At 45.5% G+C, this 8,549-nt stretch overlaps 1 pseudogene; it reads right to left on the bottom strand.

Annotated features, from left to right (window-relative positions):
* Positions 1 to 1,102: 1,102 nt before the first annotated feature.
* On the bottom strand, positions 1,103 to 5,804 carry LOC143668940 (forkhead box protein N3-like; annotated as a pseudogene).
* Between the last annotated feature and the right edge of the window lie 2,745 nt (positions 5,805 to 8,549).

The raw sequence follows: 8,549 nt of genomic DNA, 5'->3' as shown, positions 1-8,549 counted from the left end.
GACTTTTTGGAATGTTTAGCAGAAGCCGAGAGTACCAGGGAGCTGTTTAAGGCACAGTATGTCCAGGAGAGAGCAAGTAAACAGAATGACAGCAGTTCTGAATGTGCAGCCCATGCTTGTTAAACTAGGTGAAATATTTTAGCATCTTTTCAAATAAAAGGTGCTATCGAGTGTCTTGGTGATGACTTTTGGCTGCGTAGCAGAGAGACTAATTGGTTCTCGGAGCTCAGTCTTCTTCAGGGTTGGGCTTCCATGGTTTACCTCATCTCTCCCTATTTTAAGGCATTGCTTTTTGTCTTTGACAAGTCTTCTGCGAGGAGAAGATCCTTTGATTCCAGCTCTAGCTCTCAGGTGGATACTGGGTCTGCATTATGGTCTTCAGTGACACAGTGACATGGGAAACCGTACGAAAGATCAGCTTCTCATGCCTATTGTGAGCTCAATAACTAGTTTACTTTTTATTCCCTTGAGGTTAGGAAAATTTGAAAAAGGCAGAAAACCAACAAGCAGAGAAAGAACTTCAACACGCTCCTGCTCTCATTCCCTGCTTGCTTTTGATTTTAGTATCTTTTTAAAAGGGTGGGGGGAGGGAGGTCTTCAGAGAGGAGAGCACAGTGGGAAACCAAACACTAAACTCTTCTCGGCTCCCCAGACAGCAGACTTTTTCTTCTCCCAGGACCAGAGGGGACAGATTCAAATTACATCTGGTCTCTTGATTCTTCACATACCCTGTAGGTAGCTGGATAATGAGCGTCTCTAGACTTTCCAAACCCAGTGCTTCCTTTCTTCCTTGTCTTGTCTTTGCAGGGTTGTAGTTAGATAAGGCTGCAAGACAAACCACCCCTAGCTGGGATAAAAAGCACCTCAATATCCCCACAGCATCTGGCTTCTGCAGCCCCTTAAGGAGCCTACCATGGTCCCTCCTGCTGGGTTCCTGAATCAAGACCTCACTGTGCAGCTCATGCCAGCTTGTCTGCAAAATGTGCATAACAGGGCAATCACCACTCTTCCATTTTTTCCTACTTTGTTCTCTGACTGTGGTTGAATGAACCGTGTCCTCCATAAAGACATGTTCAAGTCCTGAGCCCCACTTCGTGTGGACTCATTTGAAGTTCCTGTGAAGATGAGGCCAAACTGAAGCAAGGTGGGCCTTAATTCCATATGACTGGAGTCCTAACAAGCAAAAGAAATTTGGACATGGAAGCAAAAGCCAGAGGAGGTACAGATTCGTCTCTTTCAATGTGAAGTGAGCATGTGGGGCCACTAATGGAGCTGCCATTCATGACACTAACCTGAGCAGTCTGGCCTTCCTGGGTGACCAGGTCTGATGGGATCTCATCCCTTGCTCTCTTGGACACTTTTTTTTTTGGCGGGGGGAGGGGGAAGGGAAAATTGTCTTAATTTAATATAGAACAGCCTTCAATGATTAGCAATGAACTAAACGCTATCCCCGTCTCTTTCTACTGACACCTGATGTATAGAAACAGTCCAGTGTCCACGTCAGGAGATGCTACGGGGCTTCATGACTGAGAGGACCCACCCCCCCACCTGTGTATCCTGCTTCCCTGGCCCCATCTGATGGCAGTGCCATGCCTGTGTCTGCTGCTGGGGGCTGAGGGGCGTCATCCTTCCCCCCGCATCATTTTATCCCCACGCCCTCAGTGACCCAAGAGGACGGACGCCCTGCCTTCTCAAACCCTAGAGCTGGGCCTGAACCGAGATTGCTTGTGCAGTGCCTTTAGATGCCGCCTGTGTGCGCCCATGGGTCTGTCATCCCCATGTGTGCGGCCACACATTTCTGACAAGCTGGAGGAAGGAGCTATTGTGATTTTGGCATTTTCCGTTTTGTCTTCAGATAACAGACAGCTGAGTGCCAGTATGAGTTCTACGGCTTCAATCTCCTTTAAAAATAAAATTCTTAAGGGTCCCAAAGAAAGGAGGAGGCCAAATAAAAAAGAAAGAAAGAAAGAAAGAAAGAAAACCAAACCAAAACAGGAAAACAAAATTGCTGATATTGCCATAAATTCATTACAAATCTCCTGACATGCTGAAACCAAATGGCCATTAGGTTCAAAACAAATTGGTGACTTTTTTTTTTTTTTAATTTTCGTGGTTTCCTTTTGCTCTTTCTGCCCCTTTGCCATCTGATTGGTCATATTATTCAAACTGGAGCAGTTCCCCACAAAGTGCACGAGGGACCCCGCAGCCTCCTTCATCTTCTTCTCGCTGTCACTCTCCCACCGCTGTTCCGTGCGTCTGATTTGAGGAGCTGCGTGTCTCCGGGGACCTGCCTTGCCTTGACCAGGTGCTGTCACTTCCTGTACTGAGGCACGTGCCGCTGTCCCCGAGCACCTCCTTGGCTTCTGTGTCCATTTGCAAGCTGCCGGAATGCAATTGCAAGCTGCCGGAATGCAATATACGAGAACTGGAATGGTTTTTTGTTGTTGTTGTTGTTGTTGTTTTTAATTTTGAGGAGTTCCCATTTCTTTCTTTCTTTCTTCAGTGCTCTTGCTTTGGGTTTAAGGTCTATAAAACTGCCTCCAATTATAAGATTTATAAGATATTTCCCTACATTTTCCTCTAACTGTTTTATGGTCTTAGACCTGGTATTTAGATCTTTGATCCATTTTGAGTTAACTTTTGTATAGGGTGTGAGATACGGGTCCTCTTTCATTCTTTTGCATATAGATATCCAGTTCTCTAGGCACCATTTATTGAAGAGACTGTTCCGTCCCAGGTGAGTTGGCTTGACTGCCTTATCAAAGATCAAATGTCCATAGATGAGAGGGTCTATATCTGAGCACTCTATTCGATTCCATTGGTCAATATATCTATCTTTATGCCAGTACCATGCTGTTTTGACCACTGTGGCTTCATAATATGCCTTAAAGCCAGGCAGCATGAGACCTCCAGCTTCGTTTTTTCCCCTCAAGATACTTTTAGCAATTCGGGGCATCCTGCCCTTCCAGATAAATTTGCTTATTGGTTTTTCTATTTCTGAAAAGTAAGTTGTTGGGATTTTGATTGGTATTGCGTTGAATCTGTAAATCAATTTAGGTAGAATTGACATCTTAACTATATTTAGTCTTCCAATCCATGAACACGGTATGCCCTTCCATCTATTTAGGTCTTCTGTGATTTCTTTTTAACAGTTTCTTGTAGTTTTCTTTGTATAGGTCTTTCGTCTCTTTAGTTAATGGAAAGGCTTTTAAAAGGGGGAATTTAATACATTATAAATCTACAGTTCTAAGGAAGTGAAAGGATCCAAATCAGGGCACCAACAAGAGGTTATGTCCACTGAAGAAATGCCAGTGGGTTAGGAATCCCTCTGTCAGCTGGGAAGTCGTGTGACTGGCATCTGCTGGTCCCTTGCTCCTGGGCTCCATTGCTTTCAGCCTCTGTTCTTGTGGGGGTTCCTCACTTTGCTTCTCCAGGGCTGGCTTTCATCTCTTGGCTTCCCTTGGCTCTCTCCAAGTTCTGGCTTGCTTAACATCTCATGGCGAAGTCTGCTGGGCTCCAAGCATCTCCAGACATCCGTGTCTCTGTTCCCCGAGTGTTGGCATCTGTGTCAGCTCTGCTCTGAAGCTTCTGTCGGCTCTATCTCTTTTGCCTCTGAGGTTTCTGTCATTTCTGGCTCTCTCCAAAATATTTCCTCTTTTAAAGGACTCTAGTAAGCTAATAAAGACCCACCTGGAATGGGTGGAGTCACATCTCCATCTAATCAAGTTCACACCCACAATTGGGTGTGTCCGTGGAGATAACCTAATCGAAAATTCCCAAACTACAGCATTAAATCAAGATTAAAAGAAATGGCTACTCCCATGACAGTGGATCAAGATTAAAACATGACTTTTCTGGGGTACATAATATTTTTAAACCAGCACAGCCTTTCTCTAGCTGTGCCTCCTGTTGTCCTCTTCTGCCTCGCTCTCGTGGCTTGGGAAGCTTCTTCGCCACTCTCCGGGCCCCACTTTGGGATGAACTCATAGTGGTCATTGGTAAAGGAGGAGGAAGAGGAGGAGGAGGAGGAGGAGACCAAGTTGCCGGGGGAAGAGGTGCTCTGGGTGGCTGAGAACTTGACAGGGCTGTAGTTCTCGTCCTCCTCGGGGTCTCCGCTGACCACTCAGGAGCCTCATGATGACTGATCTCAGTCTGCAGCCAGCAGCCCAAGAGACCGCAGCTCATAGCTGCTGTCATTCCAATGGGAGTGACTGGCAATGGCCGGATGCTGGGAAACATCCCTCAGCTCAGAACCTGGGCTCCGTTTTGTGTCACTCCTGGAGGACCTGCCTGTATCACAGGAGGAGTATTCACAAAAGCATCCCGGCAGTGGCAGCATCCATGTCAGGATCTTGCAGGAGGGCTCCGTCTCTCTTGAAGAAGGCACTGCCTGGCCAGACAGGAGGACCTGATGGGCGGTGAGATGCCTGAGGAGACGTGGGAGGTGTGTTGAACACGCGTGAGTGTGGGTGATTAGGTGTCTTTTCAAAGCCTGAATTAGACTGTGCCTGTACTCTGAGTCTTTGCACCATAACCCCCCTTTCCCCATACTCTGGCTCCTCTCTTTGTCCACTTTTTAAAAACACTTACTCAATGACAAGTTATGTTCCACTAAGTTTTTCTACCCAGTAGGTACATTTACAAAATACGGAAAATGTTCTCAGATCCTGCTGCAGATATCCTTTACAGGCAGGTGGTTCATTGTGGAGTCATGAATATGAGGCAGTGAAAGGAGTAGGGGGGCTTGCAATTGGGGTTGTACTTGGCATTGCAGGGCATGTCCGAGTGGGTGGGGGATGGGGGGACGTGCCATCGCCCAGGTCCTGGACAGGACTGACACCCCTGAGGACAGACTCTCCATAACTCTTCAGCAGGTTCTTACTCTCCTGTGGCCAGTTCAGGTTGCTCAGCTCTTCCTCGTCCATGGCTGGGTCTTCTAATCTTATGTCAGGCAGAGAAAAGTCAAGGTCATCGTCTTCCTGAAGAGCCTTGGAGAAAATCGCTGCTCAGGTAACACTGACTCAGCCCACTGGAAACACGAATTCCTGAGCTTTCTGAGTTCTTACTGGGAGGCATGGCAGGACTCACTTATGTGAAGGCTCCTGGCTGGGGTGGGGCAGGGGGCGCCCCTGCCCTTCACCAGAGCCAATAAACTTTCGCGGGTGCCCAGCGGGCATCTTCCAGGGCCGCCCGAGGACGCGGGAGCGCAGGGCAGCCAGCCAGGGGCGGCAAGGGGTGGGGTGCGTCCTCCCCTGGGCTCTCTGCTCTTCTCCGGGTCGCGTTTCCCGCCTGCCTCCACTGAGGCCCCTGGGGGTCTCTTGGATATTTTACACTGGGTAGAGAAGAAAAATTTTTTTTTTTAACTCCAACCTTTTCAGGAGAAGCTGAGTTCACCCTTGTTCCATGGAACAACTAGAGAAGTGATAGAAAAATGACCCAGACAGCGGTTCCAGGGTACGAGTGGCCAGAGAGGGACAGCTACATTATGTAGGGAGGACCTGGAGGAAGAAGCAGAGAAATGGCTTTTGCGCCTGGGGCAGGCTCTCCCGCTCTCTTGTCCCCATATCACTTTAGGGGATCCCGGAAGCCAGCAGACTTGGTTTACCTAGACGCAGAGACCTTGCTGCCAGCCTGCCCCCCACCCCTGAGGCAGGTTGCTGTGGGGGCCTCGTTTGAGCTGAGATTGGGGGGCCCCTTCCCTCGGGAGAACACAGAATTAAGCTGAGCTGACAGTTGGCTGCTGAAAGAGACTCCCCAGATCCCGCTGCTTCTAGCCTTTCTCCGTGGAGGCCTGGAATGCCCATGGCTCCCTCGTGTGGAGAAGTAGGAGGGGGAAGTGAGTCACATCACACTGCCAGACACTCCTGGGCTGGCTGTGGGCAGGCCCAGTTGGCATACTCAGTCCCACACAGCCCAAGGTCATTCCATGAGAGAGCCTGGGGACTACCAGCCTCATCATGCCCAGAAGTGGATTCTCCACTGAGAGGCACACGGCCCACCCTGCATCCCTGGGGTTGGTGGCTTTCAGTGCTCACCACAACCTGCAGCCCTGGCTGGAGTTCCACCTGGATGGGTCCTAGCCAAGCCCAGTGACTTAGTCTGGGACAGGTGGGCCTTAGGGGAAGAGGTGTCCCAGCAGCGCCATCTTCTGGGAAAGAGTGGAAAGTGCCTGCTGGCAAACTGCCTTTCTGCCTAGTTTTTTTTTTTTTTTTAACATGGGCAGGCACCGGGTATCAAACCCGGGTCCTCTGGCATGGCAGGCGAACATTCTTGCCTGCTGAGCCACTGCGGCCCACCCTCTGCCTAGCTTTTAACAGATCTTCAGTTAGGATTGCACTTACTTTCTGAGGTCTTGGTCTTAGGAGGGAATTGCCAACAAGCCAAGGGCAAAAGGAGACCTTCAACACAAACCCAAGCAACTACAAAATCTTAGAAGAGTGAGGGATAGCAACTTTCAAAATAACCTTATCAAGATAATCAAATGCCTCAAAGTCAGCAGAAAATCACAAAGCATACAAAGATGCAAGAAAATGTGGCCCCGCCAAATGACCAAAATAAAACACTGGGGGAGACACAAACTTTGCAACATATGATCAAAGACATTCATAAAACTCTCCTAAATAACTTTAATGGACTGTCTAAAGACATAAAGGATAACAAAAAGACACTAGAAGAGCATAAAGCAGAATTTGAAAGAATAAATAGAAAAATAGCAGATCTTACAGCAATGAAAGATACTGTAGATCAAATTAAAAATATACTAGAGACACATAACAGCAGATTTGAAGAGGTAGAGAAAGAAAAAGCGAACTAGAGGACAGAATTTGAACATTCAAAAGAACAAATGGTGTAAAAGATGGAAAAATTTGAATTGTCTCTCAAAGAAATGATGGACAACATGAAGCATGCAAATATAAGAATCACTGGTGTCCCGGAAGGAGATGAGAAGTGTAAAGGTCTAGGAAGATTATTTGAGGAGATAATTGGGGCAAATTTCCTAGCCCATATGAAAGACATATATATGTAAATCAAAGAAGCCCAGTGAACTCTAAATAGAATAAATGCAAATAGACCCACACCAAGATATTTACTAATCAGATGATCAAATCCTGAAGAGAAGCAGAAAGTCCTGAAAGCAGCAAGAGAAAAGCAACTCACCAGATACTAGGGAAGCCACATAAGACTAAGTTTGGACTACTCAACAGGCACCATGGAGGTAAAAAGGCAGTGGTATATATAGAGGCAGTGGTATTCCTTCTTGCAAGAGAAATTGGTAAAAATACCTGGAGATGAATGAAAATGAGAAAAGAGTATATCAGAACTTATGGGATGTGGCAAAGGCAGTACTGAGGGGGAAATGTATTGCCCTAAATGCATATATATATACATATATTTAAGATTTGAAAGAGAAAAATTTCCAGCCAAAATTCTTTATCCAGCAAAGTTGTCCTTCAAAAGTGAGGAAGATATTAAAATTTTCACAGGCAAACAAGTGCTGAGAGAATTTGTTAACAAGAATCTGGCCCTGAAGATAGTAAAGGGAGTTCTTTCAGCTGAAAAAAAAAAGGCAGAAGAGAGACGTCTGGACTGGGGCATGGAATTGAAGAGTATGAGTATGGGTAATTTAAAGGATAAACAAGAGAAGGGGGAAATATATGGATCTGGCAAATCAAAACCAAAGGATAAGATGGTAGATTCAAGAAATGTATTTACAGTAATAATTGTGAGTGTTAATGGACTAAACTCACCAATTAAAAGACAGATAGGCAGAATGGATTTAAAAATGTGATCCATCTATATGCTATTTATAAGAGACTCATCATAGACCCAAGGATACAAATAGATTGAAAGTGAAAGGATGGAAAAAGCCATTCTATGCAAGTTGTAACCAAAAGAAAGCAGGAGAAGTTATACTAATATCAAATAAGGTAGACTTTAAATGCAAATATGTCATAAGAGATAAGGAAAGACACTACATATAATAAAAGGGACAATTCGCCAAGAAGAAATAACAATCATAAATATTTATGCTCCCAATCAAAGGGCTCCAAAGTACATGAGGCAAACATTGGCAAAACTGAAGGGAGCAGTAGATGTTTCAACAATAAAAGCTGGAGACTTCAATACACCACTCTCTGCTATAGATAGAACCAGGCAGAGGATCAATAAGGAAACACAGAACCTAAACAATGTGATAAATGAATTAGACCTAACAGACATACATAGATTGTTACACCCCAAAACACTAGGATATACATTCTTCTCTAGTGCTCAAGGAAAGTTCTCCAGGGTAGATCATATGGAGCACAAAACAGGTCTTAATACATTTAAAAAGACTGAAATTCTTCAAAGTACTTCCTCTGACTATAATGGAATGAAGCTGGAAATCAATAACCACCAAAGAACCAGAACTTTCAGAAATATATGGAGATTAAATAATGCACACTTAAACAACCGGTGGGTCAAAGAAGAAATTGCTACAGAAATTAGTAAATATCTGGAGATGAATGCAAATGAAAATACAACATATCAGAACTCATAGGGTGCAG

Source organism: Tamandua tetradactyla, chromosome 25 (assembly GCF_023851605.1).
Source record: "Tamandua tetradactyla isolate mTamTet1 chromosome 25, mTamTet1.pri, whole genome shotgun sequence".
Lineage (NCBI taxonomy): Eukaryota > Metazoa > Chordata > Mammalia > Pilosa > Myrmecophagidae > Tamandua > Tamandua tetradactyla.
The sequence above is the reverse complement of the archived record's forward strand: the minus strand, read 5'-3'. Positions and strand labels throughout refer to the sequence as shown.